The following is a 15090-nucleotide window of genomic DNA, read 5'->3' as shown; positions in this document are numbered from 1 at the left end:
AAAAGTCTTTAATTTCTTTCTTTATTCCTTCCTTGACCAAGGTATCATTGAGAAGAGTGTTGTTCAGTTTCCACGTGAGTGTTGGCTTTCTGTTTTTTTTTTTGTTATTGAAGATCAGCCTTAGTGCATGGTGATCTGATAGGATACATGGGACAATTTCAATATTTTTGAATCTGTTGAGGCCTGTTTTGTGACCTATTATGTGGTCAATTTTGGAGAAGTTACCATGAGGTGCTGAGAAGAAGGTATATCCTTTTGTTTTAGGATAAAATGTTCTGTAGATATCTGTTAAGTCCATTTGTTTCATCACTTCTGTTAGTTTCAGTGTGTCCCTGTTTAGTTTCTGTTTCCATGATCTGTCCATTGGTGAAAGTGGTGTGTTGAAGTCTCCCACTATTATTGTGTGAGGTGCAATGTGTGCTTTGAGCTTTACTAAAGTTTCTTTAATGAATGTGGCTGCCCTTGTATTTGGAGCATAGATATTCAGAATTGAGAGTTCCTCTTGGAGGATTTTACCTTTGATGAGAACGAAGTGCCCCTCCTTGTCTTTTTTGATGACTTTGGGTTGGAAGTCAATCTTATCAGATATTAGGATGGCTACTCCAGCTTGTTTCTTCATACCATTTGCTTGGAAAATTGTTTTCCAGCCTTTTATTCTGAGGTAGTGTCTATCTTTTTCTCTGAGATGGGTCTCCTGTAAACAGCAAAATGTTGGGTCTTGTTTGTGTAGCCAGTTTGTTAGTCTGTGTCTTTTTATTGGGGAGTTGAGACCATTGATGTTAAGAGATATTAAGGAAAAGTAATTGTTGCTTCCTGTTATTTTTGTTGTTAAAGTTGGCATTCTGTTCTTGTGGCTGTCTTCTTTTAGGTTTGTTGAGGGATTACCTTCTTGTTTTTTCTAGGGCATTGTTCCCGTTCTTGTATTGGTTTTTTTCTGTTATTAACCTTTGAAGGGCTGGATTCGTGGAGAGATAATGTGTGAATTTGGTTTTGTCGTGGAATACTTTGGTTTCTCCATCTATGGTAATTGAGAGTTTGGCTGGGTATAGTAGCCTGGGCTGGAATTTGTGTTCTCTTAGTGTCTGTATAACATCTGTCCAGGCTCTTCTGGCTTTCATAGTCTCTGGTGAAAAATCTGGTGTAATTCTGATAGGCTTGCCTTTATATGTTACTTGACCTTTTTCCCTTACTGCTTTTAGTATTCTATCTTTATTTAGTGCATTTGTTGTTCTGATTATTATGTGTCGGGAGGAATTTCTTTTCTGGTCCAGTCTATTTGGAGTTCTGTAGGCTTCTTGTATGTTCATAGGTATCTCTTTCTTTATATTTGGGAAGTTTTCTTCAATAATTTTGTTGAAGATGTTTGCTGGTCCTTTGAGTTGAAAATCTTCATTCTCATCCACTCCTATTATCCGTAGGTTTGGTCTTCTCATTGTGTCCTGGATTTCCTGGATATTTTGAGTTAGGATCTTTTTGCATTTTCCATTTTCTTTGATTGTTGTGCCGATGTTCTCTATGGAATCTTCTGCACCTGAGATTCTCTCTTCCATCTCTTGTATTCTGTTGCTGATGCTCAAATCTATGGTTCCAGATTTCTTTCCTAGGGTTTCTATCTCCAGTGTTGCCTCACTTTGAGTTTTCTTTATTGTTTCTCCTTCCCTTTTTATGTCTAGTATGGTTTTGTTCATTTCCATCACCTGTTTGTATGTTTTTTCCTCTTTTTCTGTAAGGACTTCTACCTGTTTGATTGTGTTTTCCTGTTTTTCTTTAAGGACTTGTAAGTCTTTAGCAGTGTTCTCCTGTATTTCTTTAAGTGATTTATTAAAGTCCTTCTTGATGTCCTCTACCATCATCATGAGATATGCTTTTAAATCTAGGTCTAGGTTTTCGGGTGTGTTGGGGTGCCCTGGACTGGGCGAAGTGGGAGTGCTGGGTTCTGATGATGGTGAGTGGTCTTGGTTCCTGTTAGTAGGATTCCTACGTTTACTTTTCGCCATCTGGTAATCTCTGGAGTTAGTAGTTATAGTTGACTCTGTTTAGAGATTGTTCTTCTGGTGATTCTGTTACCGTCTCTCAGCAGACCTGGGAGACAGATTCTCTCCTCTGAGTTTCAGTGCTCAGAGCACTCTCTGCTGGCAAGCTCTCTTACAGGGAAGGTGTGCAGATATCTTGTTTTTGGACCTCCTCCTGGTCGAAGAAGAAGGCCCAAAACAGGGCCTCTCTCAGAAGCTGTGTTGCTTTGGCAGTTCCCAGAAGCTGTCAGCTTCTGTGGTGCAGACTCTCACCTGTGCAGACAAAATTCCTAAGTTCCAGGGAGTCCTGGAACCAAGATGGCGACCGCTGCTCCTGAGGCTGAGGCCTCCTCCCGAGCCAGGCGGACACCTGTCCTCTGGTCTGGAAGGTGGCCGGCTGTCTGCAGCCTGCAAAGGGTACTGCCTCAGCGGCTCTGTGCTTCTGCCTGTCCCAGAAGCTGTCTGGTTCTCTGGCGCACCCTCTAACCTGTTCAGACTAATTTCCTAGGTCCCGCGGAGTCCCAGAACCAAGATGGCGACCGCTGCTGCTGAGGCTGAGGCCGCCTCCCAAGCTAGGCGGACACCTGTCCTCTGGTCCGGATGGTGGCCGGCTGTCTGCGGCCCGCCAAGGGTGCTGCCTCAGCGGCTCTGTGCTTCCGCCCGTGCCAGAAGCTGTCCGGTTCTCTGGCGCACCCTCTAACCTGTTCAGACTAATTTCCTAGGTCCCGCAGAGTCCCGGAACCCAGATGGCAACCGTTGCTGCTGAGGCTCCCGTTCAGCCTCTTATGTGTGTTTTTTTTCAGGATTTGAACTTAGGTCCTTGCGCTTGGAAGGCAAGTGCTTTCCCAACTGGGACATCTCCCCAACATCCCTGTGATTGTTTTTTAAAGCCAATGAAAGCCTTTGGGACTCAGCCTCTTCTTCTTTTCCTTTGTTGCCAGGACATTCAGAATTAAGTTTATTATGTGGGCCTCCTTTCTGATACAATTACTTTCTTCTTACCCTCTTCTTGGTGTGACAAAGCAGAAGCAACCTAACTGTGGAGTCCACAGATATGATCTTGGCATTTCACACTGTTTTAACTATTATAACGTCATGGTTAGCTTTCTATCACTGTGACGAAAACCTTGAAATTAACAACTTAAAGCAGCCAGGTATGTTTGGGCTTTCAGCTCCTGTGGTTTCCATCTCTGGCTGTTTGGTCCTGTTGTTTCAGGCCTGCGATCACACCCTATATCACAGTGGAGACAAACTCCACAGGAGGCCTGCTCACCTCCTCTGGGAAACAAGAGACAAAGGAAGAACTGAAAAGCATGGAGCTCCTCTTCATTTGTGCAATGTCTCCCAAAGGCTTTTGCTTTTAAGGCCTGACCCCTAGCTGGTGGCATTACTGTGGGCTGGAGGTGTGGGGGTGTGGAGGGGCTTTAGGGGACACAATCTCATTGGAAGAGCCAGGTTCCTGGAATGCCTTCAAAGGGTATGTTAGGATTCTGATCCCCGGCTTTGCCTTCTCATTTCCAGGATGTGGGCAGCTTTCTTCTTTTGTGCCTTTTGGTTACATTTCCATCTTGCCATAGGCCTAAAGAAAAGGAGGCAGTTAGCCTTGAGCTGACACCTCTGAAACCATGAGTCAAAGGAAACATTCCTTTATTTCACTTGTTTCCTCTGTGTTTTGTCACAGTTTCAGGGACCTGACCAATATACTTCTCCAATGACTTACTAACTTCATCCTGGAAAACCCCGCCCACTGAAGACTCCATTGGCTCTCACTAGTACCACAGCCTGGTGACTAAGTCTTTAATACACGAACCTTCAGAGGACCTTTATCCAAATTACCACACTGTATGGCTTAAATATGTACAACTAAATTTTATCTGCGTATGCTATATTCAAAACCTGTATATTCAACACGATAGCTGGATAGCTTTAGAAAAATCACATTAGCCCTTAAACATGTCCTCATTGGCAAAATAATTTTTCAAAGTTGTGAGAACTAGAGATAATGATATAAAGAACCTGCTGCTTATTGACTGCTAAATAAAAGGTAATTTCTTACTAACTTATTCCTTCCTTCCTTCCTATTAGTGTTTGTTTGTTTGTCTGTCTGTCTGTTTGTTTGTTTTGCTTTGCTTGGTTTGGTTTGGTGTTTGAGCCTGCAGGATTTCTGTTGCTATAGGCAAACCACCTGAAATCATAACTGACAGATGCAGAATACAAATGTGCAAACAACACTTAAGAATCTGGGTTGGTCACTTTGCCTTGATGTGTTTGTGTTAGGCCAGTGCTCTTCCCTATTGGGTACCCCAGGAGTACTAAGACAGGCTCCTGTTGGAACGTAGCATCCATCTGATACATAGGTTTGGCTTCACAGCCTTCCTGATCTTCCCTCCCTTCCCTTGTTTCCTCCTTGGGTTGGGACAGCACTGAGATCTTCCCACTTTTCCAGGCTACTCCTTACCCTTCCCTCCTCATGTTTCTCTCATACATGTTTTCTACAATGAATTTCTCTTGCTTTGAATCTTGTCTCAGAGGCTCCAGCAGGAGGTGATTGACACTTCTTTCCTGGAGAATGAGCCCTACCTACTGAGAGCCTCACTATGCTGTCCATGTCTGTAGACTTGTGCACCATGGCCCACATATGCAGTGGCTCAGCACACTCTTCTTAGTCTTTCTAAGAGTCCTTGGTCATGTTCTAGAAAAGAACTGGTCTACACACCATAGCTTCTATTGTGTTCATAAGATAGGCAGAAAGAAATGCCCCGGAGCATGTTTCTGGTGCCCAGGGGGTGGACTGAGATATTTAGAAGTTTTCCTATGAGTGTTTATAGCTAGTATTCCTTTTCTTTAAACCTAACACCTCCCACCCAGGAGCATTCCTTCTTGATGGAATTGCATTTTAACGCAGATTCTTCACTGTTCTCCTTTTCTGCCTTAATCAATAAGGTGCCGAGAGCAAATAGCTTGACATCTATTAGCTAAATCAGTGTGAAAACATCGTTGGGCTTATTACTGTGCCTCCGAGTCTGCTCAGGGAGCTGAAACTAATTGGAACTATTTTAAGAGCCCATGAATTTGGGACAGTTTTGTGCCACCAGCCTCAGCTGGGACACCCAATCTTTTGAGTCCCTCTGCATTTCTTGAACGTGACTTGCTATGAACCCACATTCAGCTAGCAACTTATACTAGGTACTAGGTACTAGGTAAGAGCCTCAGTCATGACCATGGTTCAGGCAACAATGGTTTTCAACTGGAGTGGAACTTCAAAGATGAGAGTAAGCATCTGAAGGACATTGTAGAAAACCCAAGACAGACAATAGGATACAGGGACACAATAGGCCAACAGCTCAGCTGGTAGGGGTGAAGTCCTGCTAGACGATAAAAGCCAAAGTCTAAGTACAATGGTACCCAAACTTGTGAAGGTCAATGTTGTGGCTCTAATTAGGACTTGACCTGAACTGCCCACTCTACTTCCTTTAAGATATGGCTCACATTTTGAATACTTGGTCCTCTCTCGGTGGTGCTGTTTTGGGAGAACCCAAGCTGATGGAGTAGGTCACTAGGGAAGATTCTTGGTGCTGTATTATCCTTGGCCTCTTCTTTTTTCTTCTCTGCTTCTTGGTCAGCCATGAATAGCACCCCTGTCATACAATCCCACCACCATGAACAAGCACATGGGACCAAGCATGGACTGAATCTCTGAAGCCGTGAGCCATATTAAACCCTTCCACCCTTTAGTTGTTTCTCTCAGGAGTCTGCCCATAGCGATGCAGATGCCACTGATACAGGTGACACTCCCTAAGAAGGAAGGGTATGGCCAGAAATAGCACAGCAGAGACAGCGGTGCAGACAGAAGGACCAGGAAGCTAGCTATTGGCACAAGACTGGCTGAGAAGCAAGAGAGAAGGCCAGGATGGGGACAGTGGTTATGGATGGAGCCAGGAAAGCCCAGAGCATCATGGTAGTTGTAGTAGTAAAAGCCACTGAGGACAAAGGGGAATGCTTCTGACTTCTTTATTAAAAGGAAACAAGGATGCACTCTGGAAAGGCAAAAAGCCAGCTTACTACTATGGTGGCGCACAGTCAGTGAGACTTCAAGTCACAAACCAGCTCATCTTCTTGAACGGGGACAGTAGGTCAGTGTCACACTGCAGGGTTAATAGAGTGACAAATCCTAAGGTCTAAAGAATGACTAGGGTAGGGGTTGGTGGTTGTGCAGGGGAGAAGAGAACAGAAAGAAGTGAAAAATAGAGGATGCGTTGCAAATCAAAACATTGACATTGCCACCAAAAAGTAATCAAATACCCCAGCAAAGGAGCATAAGGCCTTTGTGTCCCAACATCTCCATCAAAAATGTCACTTAGCATATGGGCTTTCTTCCGTTCATCTCCCGAGACTCTGAGATTATTTAGAGTAATTGCTCCAGCACAGGGAACATGGAGGGTAACACGCACACTTAGGAGTCATGGTTGGTATTCCTCTCCAGCTAACTTGGTTCTATGTAACCTGGACGTTTAGCCCCGCTCTCAATCAGATCACACTAGAGTCTTTCATGCTCCAAAGCCAAAGCACAGCTATTGCCACCGCCACTCTAGACACGAAGGCTCCGACTGCAGTTCACACAGACAGCTAAGCCAATTGTGGTAAAAGGAGCACCAATCTTAGGAAATTTGTGACCCGAAGACTCACTGACTGTGCGCCACCAAAGTAATAAGCTGGCATTTTGCCTTTCCAGAGTGCATCCTTGTTTCCTTTTAATAAAGAAGTCAGAAGCATTTCCCTTTGTCCTCAGCGGCTCCTATTACTACAACTACCATGATGCCATGGGCTTTCTTGGTTCCACCCATGCTCCACCCCCATTGGCCACTGTACATTCTGCCTTTCCTGGCAAGAGCCTCCAGGTGTTCAGTTTCTGATCCTACAATGACACCCCACTGTCATGCCTTTGCAAACTCTTTCTCCTTTCTGAGAACTTCAATTTTAGCTGTTCGCTCGTTTGCTTAATTACCCTTGTTGCTGATACTCACAAAAAAAGGACTGAAGATGTAACAGATGGTGCCTAGGGATGGGTGGTTACGGAGGCAAAGCTGTCAACATACCTATCGCCAGCCCATTTTAACGTGCGCATTATGTCCCCCTGTGGACTGCTGTAAGGAACTAAGCTGATGTGTGCTGCAGGCGCCTGACTGTACATTGAGCTTAGTAATGCCTTTTCCTTCCCATGACTCTCCCCTATATTTGGCTTCCTGGTGCTTTTTATAATGATCTCTGTTGCATCTTTAAAAACTATTCCACCTCATTTAAAATGTGGCATAAATGATGTGGGGTTTTTGACAAATTAAGTAATAATAAGAAAACATTTTCAATATTCTGCATTTTTCCATTAAGCTCCAAAAAATAGTGATTATAAGATCGCCATTTTCTCTCCACTGTTAACGATGTGTTGGGCCTGGTTTCATTAAAAACCTCATTATTCAAAGATTTATAACTCAGCCCAGGAAATCTCTTTTGAAGTTGTAAACATATCTGATCTCAGTTTTGAAACTTACATTTAAAGTATTTCAGAGGGAATTGAATATCCAGTGAGGGAACCTGTAATAAAGGAGGGCATTAGAATGATAAAATCAATACAATGAAACTTCATACAGACTCGAGGACAAAGGGTTAGAAAATAGAAAGAACAGATATTTGCAAGTTAGACACGGCTTTGTCATGGCTCTGTGTCCAAATAGCTGTTTGAGTTTGAATAATTCATAATCTGAGCTACTTCTAGGCTTTTAAAATGTCAATTGATTATAAGTATGGATGGAATTCCCTTTGGTAAGGAACTGGAACACTGCTGCTTCAGGGGTTGGTGCAATATAAGTCAGCACATGGACTGCTGTGTACTAACCCCAAACTGCAGGGGTGTTTGGGGCCTAGGAAGAGGATACCAGAGCCAGTTTGAAGTGCTACCACTGGCCAAAGGGGACAGTCTGGCAGAGAGAGAGGGTCAGGGCTCAAATGACAAAGCAAGCAGAGAAAGCTGTAACAATGGGTTAGAATATGAGTAAAGAATATGTGATTTGATGCCCTCTTCTGGCATGCAGGTGTACATGCAGATAGAGCACTCATGTACATTAAAATAAAATAACCACAAAACAGTACATCTAGGGTCCAGAGAAGTGGCTAAGTAATTAAGAGTACTGGTTGCTGTTCCAGAGGACCCAGGTTCAATTCGCAGCACCCACATGGCAGTTCACAACTGTCTATAACTCCAGTTCCAGGGGATCTGACACCCTCACACAGACAGGCAGACATACAGGCTAAACATCAATACACATGAAATGATGAACAAACAAACAGTAAATCTATAAATCATTTGGAGTATGTAGGAATGTATTATGATAGTGGGTCTTCTTATTGAAGAATGTTTTCCTCTGTGTATGGTTTTTTTTTTTTTTTTTTGCTTTTGTTCTGGTTTATTTGTTTGTTTAAGTTTTATTCCATAACATATTTTTAATTTCTGGGAGAAATAAAAGAAAGTACTTCCAAGTACTAAAATTAAAGGTGTGTGTGGTGGTTTGAATATGCTTGGCCCGTGGGAAGTGGCACTATTAGGAGGTGTGACCTGGTTGGAGTAGATGTGGTCTTTGTACTATTGTTTTTCAGATACAGAAAGCAAGAGGAGGAGAGAAGAGAGAAGAAGAAGAAGAAGAAGAAGAAGAAGAAGAAGAAGAAGAAGAAGAAGAAGAAGAAGAAGAAGAAGAGGAAGAGGAAGAGGAAGAGGAAGAGGAAGAGGAAGAGGAAGAGGAAGAAGAAGAAGAAGAAGAAGAAGAAGAAGAAGAAGAAGAAGAAGAAGAAGAAAGAGAGAGAGAGAAGCTCATATATATAAAATAAGACACCCGAGCTACAAAGTGTACACCATGAGTCAAACCATTCAACCTGCATGAACATATTCCTTCAAATGGAACATCACAAATATGGAGTGAAATCATAAGATCTGGTCGAGTGTTGCTCATTATTGAGGTCATGAGATGCAGATATGGATGCAGAAGGTGCCAGAGCAGAGAAAGGGATAGGCATAAGGTGTAAAAGAATGTTGAGTAAACTAAAAGGAGCCCGCTGAGATGTGCATGGGGCGATGAAAGTTCCTGTCAGGCGTTTAAAAGACTGGCTATTCCAACATCTGTGGTGGTTTGAATGAGAATGGCCCTTAAGGACTCATATAGTTGAAATACTTGGTTGCTAGTTATTGGACTATTTAGGAAGGATTAGGAGGTGTGGCCTTGTTGGAGAAGATGTGTCACTGTGGGTGGGCTTTTAATTCTCAAAAGCCCCATGCCACACCCTACTTCTTTCTCTGTTTCTAATAGGCTAATAAGATGTGAGCTCTCAGCTACTGCTCCAGCATCATGCCTGCCTACTGCGGTGCTTCCTACCATGATAGGAATGGATTAGCCCTCTGAAACTATAGGCAAGCTCTCAAATACATGTTTTTCTTTTATAAGTTGTTTTAGTCATGGTGTCTCTCCACTGCTACAGAAAAACAACTAGTAACATTTCTTCATGTTAGCTCTAGAGCAGAGATTCTCAGTCCCCTTCTGGGGAATCAAACAACTTTTTCATAAGGGTCACCTAAGGCCACCAGAAAGCACAGATCTTCACATTACAGTTCATAACAGTTGCAAAATTACAGACATGAAGCAGCAACAAAAGTAAGTTTATGGTTGGGGGGTCACCACAACATGAGGAACTGTATTAAAGGGTCACAGCATTAGGAAAGTTGAGAACCACTGTACTAGAGGGTAAGATTATAGGTAGATTTGATGCTGTCTGAGAAACAATCTTCTCTCATTAGATTTTGCCATAGATGAAATAGAAACCCCACCAACTAGAAAGTTTAGTTTCCACAATGATTAATCAGGAATGCAATTTTAAAACTTTTGACAGGTGGGGACAGTTGGTCTGAATTGGGTTTCTCAGCAGATTATCTGGCCAGAAAGTAATCAGAATTATACAAAGAGGTGCTCCAGTGTTCATGAACCCCAAATATAATATTTAAACCCAGTGAGTGCTCTGTTTTCTTCCATGTCCATCACTGTTTTCAAAGCATGTGCAGATGACGGGATTCATCACCCATATGATAGTATATTTGTCTACACAACTATAATAATGCATGAAATCTGGGAGTCTTTTTTATTTTCCTTTCTTCTTTTTTCCCATAAATTAAAACTATGTTCTGGAATAAAGCTTAAACAAACAAGCAAGCAAAAACAAAATCACAAAATCATACACAGAGGAAACCATCCTTCAACAAGAAGACCCACTATCATAAAACATTCCTACATACTCCAAATAATTTATAGATTTTGTTTTGTGGTCATTCTTATTGTTTGTTTTTAAAATGTATATGAGAACTATATCTGCATCTACACCTGCATATGAGAAGAGGGATCAGATCCTATTACAGATGCTTGTAAGCTACCAAGTGATTGATGGGAATTGAATTCAAGGCCTCTGGAAGATCAGCCAGTGCTCTTAACCACTGAGCTATCTCTCCAGTCCTAAGTTGTTTAGTTTTTTAAGACAAGGTTTCTCTGTGTAGCTCTGGCATTCCTAGAACTTGCTCTGTAGATCAGGCTGGCCTCAAACTCACAGAGATCTTTTTTCCTCTGCCTTCCAAGGACTAGAATTAAAGGTGTGTGTGGTGGTTTGAATATGCTTGGCCTGTTGAAAGTGGTACCACGAGGAAGCATGACCTGGTTGGAGTGGGAGTGGTCTTGTTGGAGGAAGTGTGTCACTGTGGGGGTGAACTCTGAAGCTCCAGCCAGTGTAGAAGAGTCAGTCTGCTCCTCACAGCCTTCTTTTTTTTTTAATTAATTAATTTTTTTTCCATTTTTTATTAGGTATTTAGCTCATTTACATTTCCAATGCTATACCAACAGTCCCCCATACCCACCCACCCTGACTCCCCTACCCACCCACTCCCCCTTTTTGGCCCTGGCGTTCCCCTGTACTGGGGCATATAAAGTTTGAAAGTCCAATGGGCCTCTCTTTCCAGTGATGGCCGACTAGGCCATCTTTTGATACATATGCAGCTAGAGACAAGAGCTCCGGGGTACTGGTTAGTTCATAATGTTGTTCCACCTATAGGGTTGCAGATCCCTTTAGCTCCTTGGGTACTTTCTCTAGCTCCTCCATTGGGGGCCCTGTGCTCCATCCATTAGCTGACTGTCCTCACAGCCTTCTGATCAAGATGCAGAACTCCTTCTCCAGCACTGTGTTTGTCTGGATGCTGCCATGCTTCCCATTGCGAAGGGCTGCTCCACCATCTCCAGGAACAGGTTCAAGAACACCACATACTTTTTGATGGCAAACAGTCAGTACAATCTTGGTATTTGCCTGAACTGTTCATTCACAGTATTTGATATCGATGGTTCTCTCCCAGATAATGGGAGCCAGCCAAGGAATAAAGATAAGAACATCTTTCCTCGTGGATGTTAGCACCTTTGGCTGGGAATAGGTCATCCTTGACAGAGTTTCAACTTCCTGGACATCCTACTGCTTGATAGCCACACTAGCAATATCTCCTGGGTCTCCCAATTCCTGGCTTCTGGGGCTCAGAAACTCACACCCAAAGAAAACTAATACAAGCACTATATGGGGAAGGATTCCAAGGTAAAGTGAGCAGCATTTTGGTCTTCAGTCTGCAGCCCAGATAACCCAACAATGGGCATCTGTGAATGAAAAGTCCAAGAGTCCAATAGTTTCTCAGTTCCACAAGGCTAGGTGTTTCAGCTGGTCTTCTGTGGAAGCTGAAATCCTGAAGAAGTGGGTTCCAATAGATGTGCTGTCAAGTGCAAACAGGCGAAGAAGGAAGCCTTTCTTCTTCGATTGTCGTTATGTAGTCACAAGGTATGGCCCAGATTAAAGTTATGTACCAGCATGCCTGGACCTACGTTGTTCTTTACTTGGAACTTTTTCTGTCCTAGACTGACCTTGAATACAGAGATCTGCTTGCCTACTAAGATGGTCCATTAAGTCCTACTTAAAGCAGTCTACTGCATCCCAAATCTGAAGTCCCCAAATCCACATTCTTTCAAACAAAAGCATAGTCAGGCCAATCATAGCAATCCCCCAGTCCCTGGTACCAACTTCTGTGTTAGTTAGGGTTTTACTGTTGTGAAGAGACACCATGACTCAAGCAATTCCTATAAAGGCAAATATTTAATTAGAGCTGGATTACAGTTTCAGAGGTTTAGTCCATTATCATTATGGCAGGAAGTATGGCAGCATGCAGGCTGACATGATGCTGGAGAAGGAGCTAAGAGTTCTGTGTCTTGGTTGGAAGGCAGCCAGGAGAAGATTGATTCTTCCACACTAGTCATACCTTCAAAGTCTACCCCCACAGTGATTCACTTCCTCTAACAAGGCCACACCTACTCCAACGAGGTTATACCTCCTAATAGTGCAACTCCCTGGGCCAAGTATATTCAAATCACCACAGTGTGCACCACCACAACCCACCTGTAGATTTCCCTTTAATCTCTTAAAATATCTCGTGTGTGTGTGTGTGTGTGTGTGTGTGTGTGTGTGTGTGTATGTGTTGGAAGATACAGGGACATCTAACAAATTTAATGGAAGGTTTATTTTAAGACTTTAATTATCAGTAATAACCCTCCTTTTTAGAAGGCATGTGAGACTGATTCCCAATCAGATGGCTGCTTCTTATAAAGGAAGTGATTCAGTGGTGTGAAAGAGGAATTGAAGGAAATAGGAAGGTAGGAAGGGGTCATGAGACAAATCGGCATGTGTGCAGAGAAATTAAAACAACTTGAGATGTTTGAATAAAAAAGAAATCAATTCAGACAAGTGTTTACCAATCATTAACAGGGTAAAGAAACAGATTCAGGGCAGAGACTCTGGTGTGACTCACTCCTAGTATGTCTCTAGACACAGACTATCTCGCCTCCCACCAGCAAGGGAGGAGATCACCACCCCACAACAGTAGAGGTTAAGAAACACTACCATGGCTATGGTACAGGAGGGACAATCTTCCCTCCCTGCAGCTTCTGCTCAGATGAAGAATGGTCACTGGGCTGTGGCCACAGGAGCATGCCTTGGCTCCAACATCCTTTAAGTTCTCTGTGAGCACACCTGCCTGGCCTGACCCAATGCACGCTGGAATCTACAGATACAAAAAGTGGTGCTTGCTCAGAAGAAAAGACTGGGGGAAACAAGAGAGGTTTAGCTATTTCTGTATTGTGAAAGGATTTGCTTGCCACTTATACTCAGAAGGGGTCAGAAGCAGCAAGAGCAGTCTAAGAACCTCTGGTTTAGATCAGAGCTTTGTCAACTATTCCCAGAGATGGTTGTCTCACTCCTTGTTTAGGCTGCATGAGCCACGGTCTCCATGGTAACCAGCTCTGTCACTTTAGCAGGTAAAGAGATAATTCACAAGTGAATGAGAATGGCCAGATTTGGCCCATAGCTATAATTTTCCAATTCTAGGTCGGGAAGATAATTTCTTATGTTGGCATAGTATAACCTCCCAAAATGTGCTGACATTATTGTTAAGTGCTTGCATGTTGTAGTTTTGTGTGTGTGTGTGTGTGTGTGTGTGTGTGTGCACGTGCTGAAAAAACTACTTATTATTGTAAGTTCTCTCTCAAGTGTAGATTCTTGCTTCTAACTGATAAATTTCTATATCCAAATGGGAGTGAAAGTGGCAGAGACCATGAAACTGACAAAGGGACAAAGAGACTGGCAACAAAGAGGCTTTAAAGGAGGAAAGAGAGCGAGGAAGACAGGAGAATCAAGAGGAAGGAGGAAATGCCAAGAATGAAGGGGTCCAGCAGGGAAAGGGGATACAGACATAAGTGGAGGAAGAGTCAAACCAAAGGAAACATGTATGAACCCCTCATATGAAAACCTGCTGCTCTGTAAGGTGTTTTGAACCAGCAAGTCCTATAGAAACTAGAGAATATTGGCAGCAGCTTTATCTGACAATGAAATAACTGCTCCTTGTGTTGCCAGGTTCCAAAGAGAAAAGATCCTTAATGCGCCGTTCAACTTCCAAATCTCTTGGAGCCTGAACACTTCATTAGCTCAGACATTTTCAGTGGGATGTGTGACAGATCAATGGGCACCTTGCTTGTGTCTTTACCCTGGAAGAGGGAAGAGAATAATCTAAAATTGCTATGTTTGAACCAAATCACAACCTTTTATAAAACTGTCACATTCTATCAACATTGCCAAAGGAGGCCAGAAACAGTACTCCGTTGAGGGAAGCGTACATTTTCATCATGTCTACATCAATATTATTCTCAAAAGTCACAAGCTCATTTCCCCACATATTCACAATATGTCAACTATCAATTCTTTGATTATTACCAACGGCCCGGTTTACAGTCTTTGAGAAGGCTAACCAGTTCATACGAGTTTATGATCACATTTTAATTATACAGTATCCAAGATTCTTAATGTGAAACCACAGAGCATACATGTTTAGGCCAAGGAATGCCTGATACCCTCAGTCATGAAAGGTGATCTTAGTTTATCATTTATCCAACTTGTAAGGTCAGTGAGGAAGCAGGACAGACAAGGGACTTGGGGACAGGGGTGGGGGTAGGCAGAGGACATCTCTGAATCTCTGCATTCAGTCTACCATCTGCTTACAACATATGGAGGAGAAAGGGCAGAAAGTATGTCAGGGAAGGGAATGAGAACTGTTCCATTTTATGTCCACAGCTAGCCCCAAGTCTCCATCACTGGCAGCCCATGGCACAGAAAAGGCAGGGATAATGAGAATCAAACTGTTTTGTTCTAGGGATCAATTGCTTTACTGTCTGCAACTGTCATTTTAACCAAAGCAGAAGAGCTTTATCAGATGCTATGTCCAAGGGTGACATGGATTGGGAATTTGTTTTGTGGATGATGATTGGGAATTTTATTTGTGGCTCACACCAATTGGGAACTCTACAGCACAACAGAGATTCTAGAATCAGTTCTGTCTTTGAGATGGTTATGAAGAGTCACCCTGTCTTTGCAGAATAAGAAACTGGACTACACAGAGGTGAACTTACAGTGTTGTGGTATG

This window comes from Mus musculus, chromosome 14 (assembly GCF_000001635.26).
Source record: "Mus musculus strain C57BL/6J chromosome 14, GRCm38.p6 C57BL/6J".
Lineage (NCBI taxonomy): Eukaryota > Metazoa > Chordata > Mammalia > Rodentia > Muridae > Mus > Mus musculus.
This window is presented reverse-complemented; position numbering follows the sequence as displayed.